This window comes from Staurois parvus, unplaced genomic scaffold (genome assembly GCF_062004578.1).
Source record: "Staurois parvus isolate SC_StPar_1 unplaced genomic scaffold, SC_StPar_1.0 ptg000082l, whole genome shotgun sequence".
NCBI lineage: Eukaryota > Metazoa > Chordata > Amphibia > Anura > Ranidae > Staurois > Staurois parvus.
Window position 1 is genome coordinate 4,133,647 of NW_028317878.1, and position 12,133 is coordinate 4,145,779.

The window sequence follows — 12,133 nt, forward strand, 5'->3', positions numbered from 1 at the left end:
TATTAGCGAGCAGTTACACTGACCTGAAGAATCAATGAACTACCACAGCACTCCACAGCACCGTGACAGTTCATTGAGATCTACAAGCCAACAGCTATGGGACTTTTAGTTCATTCATTCACAGAACTCTGTGAGTGAATGATGTAGCCATGTGGGCGGAGCCCCACACAGCTTTGCGGTGTTCAAAAAGTGACAGTGAGTATTAGAAACTTCTCCCCTTACTGCTGTCACAGGGCAGGGGGTGGGGGGCAGTGTGCAGCGGCTGCAGCATTGGGAACATGTTACATATTCAACCCTAAAAATGTGTGGAACATATAACATGTTTGCAAAGGTGAACTTATCCTTCAATTCATTCTCTGCATTAAGATGAAAAACCTTTTGCTTGCAGCATTCCCCACAGCCCTCTAAATACTTCTCTGAGTCTCATCTCGATCCACGATGTAGATGAGAGCAGAGGCTCTCCCGAGTCTCCCTCTCCTCATTGGCTGAGACACAGCAGTGGGAGCCATTGACTCCCACTGCTGTCAATCACAGCCAGTGATGAGAGAGTGGAGGGCAGGGCAGTGCTGAGTCACACTCTGTAGAATCGGCTCAGGAACGAGCACACACGAGTGCCATGCTTTGGGGGCACTTGGCGAGAGGGAGGAGCCAGGAGCACAGGCGGGGGACCCGATAAGAGAAGAATCAGGACTGCTGTGTGCAAAACTATTGCACAGAGCAGGTAAGTATGACAAGTTGGTTATTTTTAAAAAATAAATGATGAGCCTTTACAATCACTTTAAGCTTTGACAATAAAACCTGGATGCTGATTGGTTTCTATGCAGAGCTGCACTATATTTTTCACCATGTAGTTGTGAATAACTAAACCTCAATGGATGTATGTGTTAAAGAGAGGCAGATGTCTAATTAGGGTCCAAACAGACAAGAGAAACATGCGGACTTCATGCTCAAAGACTAATGTAGCAAACAAATCTTATGCTGTGCTAAAGAGGAAGTGAAGGCAATAAGCCCAATTTGTGAGCTTGTACTACTGCTCCAGGAACATGTTATTTAGACAGTTTTGGGGACAGGTCGCTAGCAGGGGCGGACTGACCATTTGGAAACTCGGGCACTGCCCGAGGGCTCGGGGTCAGTAGGGAGCCCCATGAGATGCCCCTGGTACCTTTTTCATAGGCTTTTTTGAGTTTGGGCAAGGACACAGGGGCCCCATGATCCCTTATTGCCCGGGGGCCCCATGAGTTGTCAGTACGCCCCTGGTCGCTAGATTTTTTTTTACTCAAGTTCAAAGTTGCTTAGTGGTTGGCACTTCTGCCTATGGGTTCTAGGGTCCCTGTTTTGAATCCCAACACTGCATGAAGTTTTCTCCCCCTGCTTTTGTGGGTTTCCTCCAAGTAATCCGGTTTCCTCCCACACTCAAAATACATGCTGGTAGGCTAATTGTCTCCTGTATACATTGGCCCTAGTATGTGTATATATGCATGTGAGATAGAGACTGTAGATTGTAAGCTTCTTGAGGTCAGGGACTGATGTGGATATACAATATATATTTGTACTGTTAAAAAGTCAGCGCTGTAATAAATAAAATGGAATAAATAATGTTTTGATACATGTTTAATGAATTACTCCAGGGTGCCAATCTATACCTTTTGTCACGTGGCAGGAATTGTAATGTAGATCCTTCCATCTGATTGCTAGGCATGAAAGCCAATGATGATACATAAGCCAATCACTGTGAAAAAATGTATTGGTAGGCCTTGTGGAGCCAAGAATGATAAAAATATTGCCATCTCCCCATTACTTCTTTGTTTTCACTATGATGGGATGACTGATGTTGTGTAGGTGGGAAGGAGTAGACTGGATATTTGCAGTTCCTGTTGTAAAGCATTTGGGACAAGTGATTCAGGAGAGCAGCAGTGCTACTAGAAATAAATGACAGGTGCACTTTAAGGCAAATTACATTTTTAACATTTAAACTGCAATGGAAGAGTTTGGCTTATGCTAACCATGACATCATTGCACAGCTGGAATTTCCTCTATTCTCCAAATATTAATTAAATATTATTACTCCTCATTAGTAGTATTATGAGGTAATAACATTTTACCAGCCAAGGAACTGACTAGACTATTCTAGCTGAAAATGTGCTTCTCCCACTGTGTAAATGTTATTGAAGTCTTTTATTTGCTGAATGTAAACTGGGAGAATAATATATTAGATCTATAAAAAATAGAGAAAAAAAATAAGATATTCTCCAAGCCAACACAACCAATCAGGGATCAGCTTTTAGTAGTCTTTGCAGCATTGTAGTTGTGCAAACCAGATGTAATGTTTAGATCGGGGGTTTCCAAACATTGTATACAAATGGCCAGCTTACTGTCCCTTAGAGTGGGAGTATAAAATGACCATAACTGGTATTAGTTGGAGGAATAGTGCCCCATCGTTTATATCAGTGGGAGAAATGATACCCCATTGTTGGTGTCAGTGGATGAAAGAGTGTCCCAATGTTGATGTCCGTGGAAGGAAAGGCATCCCATAACTGAAGTCAGTGGAAGGAAAAATGCCTCATTGCCCGTGTCAGTGCGAGGAATAATGCGTTGTATCAATGGGAGGAATAGTTGCTCACATCAGAACAGTGCCCCAAGAGTGGGTAAAGGCAAGCAAAGGGCCGCAATTGGCCCGTTTGCTGCAGTTTGGAGATCACTGGCCTAGATTATCTGATTACTCCATGCCATTGCTCTTTGCCTTCTTTATTTTAATAATTGCCACGCTATGGTGAAAACAAGTGTCCTTAATGCAGCTGCAATCACACCTACTTTATATGCCTTGTATCAGGGATAAAAATGCAAAAAATAAAAAGTGATATTGGTGTGCACTACAATGCACCTTCCTCATAAACCACTGAATTAGTATCTTTATTAAAGCTTGCCTATAATTGTAACCAAAATAAAAATATATATTAATTGAAATTATCTGCATTTATGCACTTTATTAGCAAAAGTATTTTTAGCACAGTAGGCGGGAGGTGAATTTTAGAACAGAGAAAGATTGTATATGTATTTTGCATGGCTCATAATTTGCAAATTGTAACAGATAACCATTTCATACATTAGGAGGGAGGGGTATTGTAGCACGGTTTGTATAATTTTATCACAATTTTCAGCATTTATATATTTTTATTTGGGTTACAGTTACATCGTACACAAGGTTTAAAAGAGAAACTAATTCAGTGGTTTGTAAGGAAGGTGTATTGTAGCGCCACACCAATGTCACTTTTTATTCTTTGCCTTCTTTAACCAAAGTTAAACCAATATCTAAGTCAGTTGCATGTGAAAATGGAAGTATGTATTTACCTTGGTCTTCAGTTAGGATGATTTCAAATTGTGTGGGTGACATCTCCAGGTCACATTTCTGCCTCCCAGGAAGCCTGGGCACTATAATCCCAGCAGAATACACTTTTGGATGGACTCCCTAAGATATCGAGAGTGGGTGCTGAGGAATTTAATCTTTTTTTTGTAAACTTTATTTTTAGAGGTTTTTGCTATTGGGGAGAGGGGAGCTGTCAGAAAAAAAACCCAAAATTGGGCATGCATGCATACTTGCTAATCCGTGTTTGCTTTTTATTTTATGCTATCCTTGTGCTGTTTTTTTCCCGTAAACTTCCTCAGGATTAGTAGGAGGTGATGAGGGTATTACTACCAGTGATGTAATCATTTCTGACAGGAAGTTCTTTGCAGGAACTACTTGCATTCTTTTCCAGAAACTGGGCATGTAACAGGACAGTTCTATCCCCATACTAATCCTCCTTGTCTCCTGCATGTTTATCAGCCACTTGTTACTTGATTTACTAAATCAAGCTGTTTATCAAGGAGGACAAAGGGTGATTGGGAAGGGCCACATTGTTTTCTGCATTGATATGCACTACTCCTTTTGCAAATATAGCAACATAATGACACACTTATGCCGGCCATAGATGGTCTGAAATTTGGCCGGTTCAGTATGGACCTCCCGAGATTCAGGCCATCTATAGGCAGGCTGGATGTTTTGAAGTTGATCCACCGATTGATTTCAGTACAACCAACCTATTGGATTTTTTTGTATCTGTAGCCATAGTACAAAGAAAGAAAATGGTATCATCTATGGATTGCATAAGTTGGGGGTATGGAAAGCCTATGATTTGTGCAGCCATCAGAGATCAAGCCAAAAGGTCACAGAGAATCCTAGGTCCAACTTCTAATGCTGGCCATACCAGTGGTGTATATAGGGTTCGTGCTGCCCTAGGCAACAAAAAATTGGCTCCCATCTCCACAGAGAGACCCTGACACCAACCAACACCCCCCTCTCCCACAAAGAGAGCCTGACATTGACCAACAACACCCCAGCCCCCCCCACCCGAGAGCACCTTCCACTACCACCACCCCCATACACTGGCAACCCCCCCCTACCCCAGCAAGAGATAAGACACTCACCTTCACAGCTCCGGACATCCCCGGGAACAAGAGTCAGGCTCTACATACACCATCAAGCAGCCCGCAGCCTCTTGCTCCCCGTGCTGCGTGTGTCCCTTCTTCCTTTCCTTCTTTTGGGGATGGCACTGCCCCCATGAAAAATGCTGCTGCCCCCTGAAAAATGCTGCCTTAGGCAAATGCCTTGTTTGCCTTGTGGTAAATACACCCCTGGGCCATACACTTCTAGTTTTTCTTTCATTCAGCAAGTGGGCTGAATGAAGAAGAACAGATTCCTCCATCCACACAAACGAGGTAGACAATGGAAACTTCTCTCACTGGGACATTGTCGACTGACAGCTGTGTCCATTGCTTGACTGGATTGGCTGCAGCTGCTGATCGAGAGGTTTTCCAACATGCCGTTTTAAGAAAAGTTGACAGAAGTTGATCAAATGTTCAACTAATTTGTAGTCATAACCAGGGGTGGACTGACAACTCATGGGACGCCCCCGGGCAATAGGGGATCATGGGGCCCCTGTGTCCTTGCCCAAACTCAAAAAGCCTATGGAAAAGGTACCAGGGGCATCTCATGGGGCCCCCTACTGACCCTGGGCCCTCGGGCAGTGCCCGAGTTTCCAAATGGTCAGTCCGCCCCTGGTCACAACAGACAGACAGAAACACACACACTGTCCCTATTAAACTGGCTGAATATTGATCACTGTGTGGCCAACTTTAAAAAAAAAGAAGAAAAAGCATGTTATACTTACCTTCTCTGTAAATAGATAGATTTGCACAGAGCAGCCCCAATCCTCTTCTTTTTGAGTCCCCCGCAGGTTCTCCAGACCCCTCCTGCCTGCCAAGTGTCCCCGTAGCAAGCAGTTTGCTATGAAGGCACCTGAGCAAGCTCACACCCACTACTGTCAATCACAGCCAGTGAGCCAATGAGAAGAGAGCAGTGGCTCTAGTTTCCAAAGTATGCACTGCTCTCTTATCATTGGCTCACTGGCTGTGATTGACAATAGCGGGTGCCAATGGCCAATGAGGGGGGGGGAGAGACCCAGGAGAGCCGAGGCTCTTGTGCACAATGCTGGAACAAAATAGGGTGTTTTGGGGGGCTGGGGGGGGGGTACTACACATGGAAGGTTTTTTACCTTCAATAAAAAAAACCTTGAGCCTTTACAACCACAGCTGGGAGCCCTGTTGAGAAAACCACTAATGACAAAACTTTTCAAGTATTTATGCACGCACTATGTTTTACTTGCAGAGTGTTTGAAGAAAACAGAAAGTTCAGTTCTGCTTTTACCTTACAATACTTGGATCCTGGATTCAGTTCCCACCACAAATTTTGCTTGCATTAAGTTTGTATACATTTTGCATATTTGCTTGAGTTTTCTTCAGATGATCTGGTATCCTACAATCCAAAAACACACTGTTAGGTTAACTGTCTTCCATCCACAATTAACCCTAGCATGCGTTGGTGCATTAAATCGTAGAGGGCAGTGACTAATGTGAATGGTTTCTTTTAAAAATAAATAGTGCTTTTACACATAAAATGGCTAATTTCATTAGAAGCAGGTGGCAGGTGCACTTAGAGCCATTGTACAAAATACATTTAAAAAAATAATGTTTCTGAAGCCAAGCGTGACATCATGTACACAGATAAAATGTTCTGCGGTTTCCAAATATTAATTAAGTATTGTTACTCCTCATTAATATTATCATGGGGTAGGGGGCGTGGCCGAGCCGCGAGTGAAGATGGCCGCGTAATCACGGAGCTCCCGCCGGCCGGTTCCTACCTTGCTGCCGCTCTGCACTGACGGGTGAGACATCTCCCCTCTGCTATGGGGAAGACTGACAGGGCACCCTCTGGGGCCAGATCGCGGTCCCCGCGGGGTCACAACGCTCAGGGGAGGCATATAAAGGAGCTCTTCCGCTCCCAGCTGAAAGACGGGCCGCAGCCCTCTCCCTCTCCAGCGTCATCCCCCTCTCCCCCTCCCTCTGCAGTCTCTGACACAGGCTCTGCAAGCACAGCCGAATATGCTGTGCTGGACACAGTGCCACAGCTGGATTCCTCACATTCCTCACATGCTACACATTCCCTATCATTAAGGGACCTCCAGGCTGTGGCAGCTGATATAAAGTCCACCCTAACCACTACATTAACCTCTGCCCTCACTGAATTAAGGGATGACATCCGCTCTATGGGCACAAGGGTGGAGCGGGTGGAGCTGGATACCAGGCAGAATCAGGCGGCAATTTCTGATTTACAACAACAATCAGCGCTGCACGTGTCGACCATTCGAGATTTTTATAGACACATTGAGGACTTAGACAATCGTGGACGCAGACGCAATATTAGGGTCCGGGGCCTTCCTGAATCAGTGGAACCTTGTGATGTCCCTAAAGCGGTAATAGCTATCTTTAATGACCTTCTAGGTCGCCCACCTTCAACCATGATTGCCATTGAACGTGTACACCGGGCGACCCGCCCTAGGGGGGGAGACACAGACCCTCCCAGGGACATAATTTGCTGTCTTGAAAGTTACCCGCTTAAAGAGGATATCCTCAAATGCGCCAGGGGGAGAAGACATCTTGCTTATGAGGGGGCGGAGATACAGCTATATCAGGACCTATCCAATCTGACCCTGCAACAAAGGCGGGCGCTGCGCCCCCTATTGGATACTCTCCGCACGCGCAACATCCCCTATAGATGGCGGTTTCCGTTCTGCCTTTCTGCTCAAGTGAATGGCCGTAATTTCAACCTACGTGTTCCTGAAGAACTGCCATCTTTTTGCTCTGCTTTGGATATTCCTCCGATTGCCTTACCCGATTGGAATGGGTCTATGAGGTTGCCACGTGCCCCAGATCTGAGAGCTGAAGATGGTGCAACGGGCGGGCCTAACCCTGCTCAGCGACGGCGCCGGATGGTCCCTTCGACACCTCCACGATTCCCTGCAGGGGCCTCTATGGACACTTCCAGTCCCACGGCCTCCCCGGCGCACAGGAAGCCTCGGCACGAGAACCAATGATCCGCTACACCAGCAGGCTTTCAGCCTCCGTTTTTCCAGTTTTCCTGTTGATCTGTGATTGGCCAGCTACTTTTGCTTTGAGTAGGGCTCTACTGGTTTGCCCCAACGGTTACTGTTGCCTCGTTACAGTCGCTCTCGCAGGCTTTAGTCATCCATGTTGATATGCCACCTCCCCAGGTTTTGGGGTGATATTTATTAGCGTACAGGTCAGGAGACTTGTTCAAGATCGACACCCGGTATACACCCCATTGGTTTGCGGATTCTCCTTGCTCTAACAAGCCTACTGCTCTTGCTCTGGATCTCTGCGCCTATCGCATCATGGAGCTACCTCCCCGCAATATATTGCCTACTGAAGAAGAATGGTCTTGCTCCCACGGCAGGGGTCTCTATCTCCTTCCGGGTGCCCGGTTCACTTCCTGTCTTAAGCTCCTCTTGTTCCGGTTTGGTGAAAGCTCTCGGGAAGGCCGGCTCCTTCCAGTTTGTACTGCACTACAAGCCCAGGCCGCGACCCGGCTTCATCTGAAGGATTTTTGCAGCCTTTTGGGGTCTATTTGACCGGAGGGAATTGCCTTTGCTCCTGCTTCGGACATGTGCTCTATATGATACCCGTGGTTACTTTTGATATCCTTTTTGAGTTCTGCACTAGATACGGGATTTTGATGAGGGGCAGTTGTTATTTAGGGGAAGGGGGGTGGGACGGGGGGGGAGAGGGATCTACCTCACACTGCTGCCAGGGGATTGTTGGGAGCCCTTGTTACATTCTGAACGATGCCGCGTGAATGACCATCACCTCTGCGCACTTTGTTTGAGGCCTCACGGAGCCGGTTGGTGTACTCCCCTGTGACCTGCTTTTCTGTAAGCGCTTACGGCTGTCCTGGGGCTCTATGCTTCCCCCCAGTCCTGGGGGTGTGCCCCCCCCTCCTTTCAGTATTGGTTATGGGAGAGGTGCTGCTCATTCTCGTGGGTGTCACAGGGGTCTTGGTAGAACCCGTTCCATATTTTGCTATAATTAGATGAGCTCGTCTCCACGGGGTAACAGTTCTGGCACTGAGTCTGGGGATCCTGAGTAGTACGGATGCCTGAAGCTGGGGTATACTGTTTTCTAGGGTTCTCTCCTGACCTCAGTTTTTGTATTGAAATTTGTTTTTCCTGTATGGTATTTGTTCATATGTTATGTTGTATTATTGCTTCTTTAATTGATAAGCCTGTATTACTCCTTACGGCCTCTCACAGATCTACTGTTTTACATGTCCTGCCTGTAGGTTCTGTTCTTATACGGAGGTAATTTGCCCTGTCCTCATGCAGGATTGGTTAGCCCCTTGATTTTTCTCAATCCGTATAATGGAATATCTGTGACCTATTATCCCGTCACTGTTGCCCCTTTTTGCCAGCGTGCCCGCCGCGGGCACCCGCATACGCCTCCTGGCTTATCACCTCTTGGGGTTGTCCAAGGTCTTTTCCCTTTTAGCTTGGCCTTTACTGTACACAGTATTACATGCCTTGCTTGCGCCCCCCCTTTTTCAACACTCACCCTCCTTTAGTTTTGTTTTTTTGATTATGCACTTTACAAGGCGACCGGCCGGCGGTTGCTTCACTCTTGGCTCAACGCTTACTTCGTTCCCCACACAGTGAGCTCTGTGAGCTTTCACTGACCTCATACATTAGGCTACTATTATTAGTTTTCTCTCCTCTACTTTTTCTTCTCTCTCGTTTTTCTCATCCCCCTTTTTTTTTTTTTTTTTTTTTTTTTTTTTTTTTCTTTCTCTTTCTCTCTCTCTTTGGCTCTAAATTTTTTTTTCTTTTTCTGTTTTTTCCTCCTTCTTTCTGTACTTCTCCTTTCATACGTGGACTAGCTGGTCTTCTCCCCGAGCCGTGTAGTACTTTCCCCCCCTTTCCTCCCTCTCTTTTTTTTTTTTCTCTCTTGGGAGTTCTCTTTCTCCTTCTCTTTTTCTCGCTCTCTACCCCCTTACTTCTCTCCCTCTTCTCCTACTCCACCCCCCCCCCCCATTTTTTTTTTTTTTTTTTCTCCTCCCTCCCTGCACATTTGCAGTTGTGTCATCAGGCTTCTGCGAACAAGTTTGACAGTCATGCTTTCTCCCGCCTCTAACGCGGGACTGCTGTCCTTAAAAATTCTTTCACTCAATGTTCAGGGTTTGAACACTCCCGAAAAGCGATCTATGTTGCTTTCTTACGCGCATAAGCAAAAGGCGGATATACTCCTCCTCCAGGAAACGCATTTTCGCAGGGACTCCATACCCAAGCTTTTTAACTTCAGATACCCTACTGTTCTTCATGCCACCAATCCACTGGCTAAATCGAAAGGAGTGGCTATCCTGTTTGCCAGACATCTTCCATTCGTGCTACAGGATTCCCTTGCTGACCCGGAGGGCAGATATCTGTTTGTAAAGGGCTCTTTTTCCAACAGACCCATCACACTTGCCAACGTTTATGCTCCCAATACCAAACAGGTCACGTTCATGCGTATGACTGCTGCTACTTTGGCTGAGTTTCAATCAGGTATGCTGATACTGGGGGGGGACTTGAATGTCCCATTAAACCCATTGCTAGACTCCTCCTCCGGCAGTTCGTTTTTGCCTTTTAAGGCCCTTAGGCAGATACATTTGCAGTTGCAACACTTGCAATTACATGACTCCTGGCGCACACTCCACCCCACTGTTAAGGATTACACGTTCTTTTCTCCGCCGCACAATAAGTATTCTAGGATTGATTACCTTTTTCTGTCACAGTCGGACCTCCCATTTCTACATGCTGCTTCTATAGAGCCGATGGTCCTCTCCGATCACCACCCCATAACCGTAACCTTGCGGCTCCCGGAGAAATTTGCTCGCTCGAAGCTATGGCGCTTAGACGCCTCGCTTCTAGCAGACTGTGCTATTGAACAAGGCATTCGCTCTGATCTGCGTGAATATTTCTCTTTAAATGGCTCTTCGGATACCTCCCCCCTTACGCAGTGGGAAGCTCATAAATGTGTTATCCGGGGTTGCCTTATAGCGGCAGCAACGAGACGTAAGAAAGACAGACAGCGACGTTTGCAGCTACTTACAGATAGGATACGCTCTCTGGAGAGGGCACATAAACAGACTCTGGCTGCGTCGACTCTTTCGGAACTCACAAATGCTCGCTTGCGACTTCTCACTGAGCTGGGCAAAGTGGTCAAGAAAAGATTCATCCTCTCCCAAAAGCTTTATTATGAGTTTGCCAATAAAAGCGGGAGGTTTCTAGCTCGGGCTCTTCGGGAAAAACGTTCTCATATGACTGTACATAAAATAAGAGGCCCTGGGGGTGTGATGGCCACATCCAATCCTGATATTGCCTCTCAGTTTGAACATTTTTATAAGTCCCTTTATAATCTTCCACCAGAACGTCCCCCGATGCACATTGACAGGCCCAGAGTGTCCCTAATCTCTGAATTTCTTCGTCTTCATGGTCCAAACGCTCTCTCTGAGGAGACGGTTTTATCGCTGGACCAAGATCTGACCTTAAGCGAATTGCAGTGTGCAGTGCGGCAGTTGAAAGCGGGCAAAAGTCCGGGTCCTGACGGCTTGTCTGCGGCTTATTATAAATCCTTTCTGGACATTCTGAGTACTCCATTTCTTTCCGCTTTCAATACTCTTTCTCAGTCCCCTAGGCCACATCATAGGCTGTTGGAAGCACACATTTCCGTCATCCCCAAAAGCGGTAAAGATATCTCTCAGGTGTCTAATTACAGACCCATCTCCCTGCTAAATGTGGATATTAAGTTGTTTGCAAAGATGCTTGCTAACCGACTTCTCCCTTTGCTCCCATCCCTCATTAACTTGGATCAGGTGGGATTTCTCCCTGGTAGAGAAGCAAGGGACAACACTATCAAGGCCCTTAATCTCCAACACTGGCTTTGCAAATCGAACTCTCCGGCCTTCTTCCTTTCATTGGACGCTGAGAAGGCCTTTGACAGGATTGCTTGGGATTATTTGCGGGGATCGCTGGTAGCTTTGGGCCTGGGCGAGAAAATGCTGAACTTTATTATGACCCTATACTCGGGCCCTACAGCTCAAGTTCGCGTTAATGGACACTTATCAAACCCTTTTTGCCTTGGAAATGGCACTCGTCAGGGTTGCCCCCTATCCCCGCTTTTGTTCGTCATTTCCCTTGAACCTCTTTTGAGACAACTTCGCGCTAATCCAGATATTAAGGGGATCAGGATAGCAGACAAAGAATACAAAATTGCTGCTTATGCGGATGATATCCTTCTTTTTTTGGCTGACCCTCGCACCACTCTACCGAGTTTGCTGAAAGACTTTGCTTTTTTCCGCTTTTTGTCGAACCTGAAAATTAATTTTTCAAAGTCATTCGCCCTCAACATAACCCTTCCCACTGATCTCGTCTCCTTCTGTGAGTCTCATTTTCCATTTCAGTGGGTGAGGGATGCCCTTCCATATCTTGGTATACATCTCACCCGTAATCTGGACGACCTTTATGCCAAAAATTTCTTACCGGTTTTCAAAGTCATACAGGAAGACCTAAACAAGTGGCATCGCCCTTGCTTCTCTTGGTTCGGTAGGGCTGCAATTATTAAAATGAATATACTTCCGCGTCTCCTCTATCTCTTCCAAACTTTGCCAATTCTACTTCCAATGACATTCTTTGCTTCTTGTAAGAAACTA

At 46.1% G+C, this 12,133-nt stretch overlaps 1 protein-coding gene and 1 long non-coding RNA gene across 4 annotated transcripts in view; one reads left to right on the forward strand and one right to left on the reverse strand.

The window, feature by feature from the left end:
* The window catches only part of LOC149468620 (uncharacterized), a 348,733-nt gene extending 342,898 nt beyond the window's left edge, over positions 1-5,835 (reverse strand). Inside the window, exon 1 of the long non-coding RNA XR_016311681.1 lies at positions 5,744-5,835. This is a non-coding gene — a long non-coding RNA (uncharacterized LOC149468620). The remainder of the gene's footprint in view (positions 1-5,743) is intronic.
* SKAP2 (src kinase associated phosphoprotein 2) overlaps positions 1-12,133 on the forward strand; it is a 344,778-nt gene that overhangs the window by 127,615 nt on the left and 205,030 nt on the right. The window lies entirely within an intron of this gene.